Source organism: Amphimedon queenslandica, unplaced genomic scaffold (assembly GCF_000090795.2).
Source record: "Amphimedon queenslandica unplaced genomic scaffold, v1.1 AMPQUscaffold_13118, whole genome shotgun sequence".
NCBI lineage: Eukaryota > Metazoa > Porifera > Demospongiae > Haplosclerida > Niphatidae > Amphimedon > Amphimedon queenslandica.
Window position 1 is genome coordinate 67,278 of NW_003546646.1, and position 2,555 is coordinate 69,832.

Here is a 2,555-nt window from a genome sequence, read left to right on the forward strand (position 1 = left end):
ACATGTTTCATGCAATTCCTTCAAATGCCTTTTATATTCATCAGCGAGTGTGAACCAGTTACTACTAACATCAACATGCTCCGTTAGCTCAGTAATAGTTGGAGTATCTGACAAGAAAGCGGCATGGAAAGAGCCCTCCATATTTGATTTCATGCAGCCCCACCCTGCTAAAAATGACACACCCACGCACATGTAGTTTTATAAGTGAATATTTATACACACTTGGCAGTCTCTTGCTATTAGATCTAGTGTTAGCATACTAAGAATAGGATGGGTTACATCACACAATTAGTCTTGTGTTTATATCATATATATTAGAGACTATGTAATCTACTTATTAGAGGTAACGTAGTCTATAATATCTATATGTTTATATGAACATGAACACTGTATTTGATTTGACATTTATTGTGTAGTATTATTATAATTATCAGTGCTATCATTAGCATTTTGATTATTATCATGACTAGATAGTATGGTATCATTCCTATACTGCTGTAAATATTATTATTCTTACTCTTCTTATCATTTATGAGTAATACTTGGCCATTAGGTCTACTAGACTCTATGTGTGCTAGGTTCTTCCTCTTCTAGGTTATTATGTGTTGTGTCATCATATTATGTAACTGTAGATAACTGTTTATGTCATTATTCATTTCTTGTAATGTATGCTTTTAATCATTTTGTCATTGACAAAATTGTTCTATGGAAGCTAATTAAAACTACATTCCCCATGACAAGCCACTTATAAGCAGTCAAGCATATAATCTAGTATATCTTTAGAAGACTACAGTCAGAATCAGCTCAAATTTTCTACAAGGATACATCTAAATAATTTTATTAATTTCAGAGCCATTTTTAGGAAAAAGCTGCAGTGATGCAGTCCAAATAGATATAGCTAGATCTATGTCTGCACATATCATTTCCACTGCCCATGTAGTTTTTCCATCAACTCATGTCAGTCTGTAATGCGGAGATAATTCTGATCTTTATAGTATGAGCTATCCATCATTTAGTTATTTATTTATTTTTATTGTTTCTTAGTTATTTATTCTCTTTCCCTCTCTCTCTTTCTCCTCTTCTCCCTGTCTAATCTCCCTATAATTTAATGTATTTGTAATTTTAGTTTTCTTTTTATTCTTATGGTCTACAGTGTCATTCACTGTTTTCCTTCAGCTCAGAAAACAATTATTCATCTTTAATTTTATTTGTCACTAATTTCTGTTTTGTGCTGTAAAGTATAATAATAATAATAATAATAATAATAATATACTATACCTCAATATACATAAAACTATTAAATTACTCTCAGGTTCATACTTTTTCTCCTAAAAAATTGAGCAATGTATTGTGATTTCATCAAATCTATTGCTTTATCAGTATCAATGTTAGTATAGTCAAAATTTATCATCTCCTGAGATCCTCCTCAGTCTGGCTAGACGGTGCCTGACCAGCCAGACTTATTCCATCTCGATAATGTCTTAGTCCGAGTTATAATCTCAGATGGTCGGATCCACTCCTCCATCAGTCTCATTTCGGTTTTAAACCAGCTTTTAAGTCATAAAATGTCCCAAGCCATCAATTACTTTCACTTTCTTGTATTATGTATTTATGTACACTTTACCAATTTACATTATTATTACTGCACGGTGTAAATTTATTTGGCTAATTGAAAAAAATAATAAATACATGATGTAGTGATGTCACATAAATAAATCAAAATTTACAGTCTAAAGATAAGAAATTGATTGTTTGATTTTACTTGGAAGAAAATTCCAAAGTCTATAATGGTAGATGGAAGGAAGGAGAGGTGATAGGAGGAGGTATACATGTGACAGAATGGGCCAATTATAGGGGCAATAGTGATGAGGGTGTAGAGTAAGGGGAAGAGTTGAGTATGTGAGTGAGGCCATTGTTGATTTTGTACAAGAATAGAAGATTTGAACTCATCTTATAAAAGGTTTTACAGGAAACAGAGAGAGAACAAAACTAAATCATAAGTAATAGCAACAGAGCAAAAAAGTCCTGAAAGAACAGAAGGGGCTTCATCCTAACGCTCAAATATTATACATGTTGTGACCAAAGTGGTGAAGGAACTGTCATAGGGGAGAATAACTTTAAGGAGTAAAAATCTCTTAGTAAAGAACGAACTATCATACAAAAACAACTGAAAAGTATGCATAAATCTATTATAAGAATAGAATCATGACTTCATTTCATTAGTTAATTTACCTATAGGAAGAACACTGTGCACATATGAATAAGCTTAACAAAGAAGGAAAATAACAATAATAATTATTATAATAATAAAATCAGTAACAATAATAATAATGATAATAGAATCAGTGATAGTAAAAGTAATGATAATAATAATAATAATAGTAATAATAGTAATATTAACAGTATTTATAATAATAATTGTACAGCACTCATAATAATAATGCAGAATTTATAACTACATAGGTAGAAAACACAATCAAATTAGCTAAATTTAATAAGAACTAATTAATACAATTAGACAATAGGAGTCCAACCTCTAGTGTTTTTCTAATTTT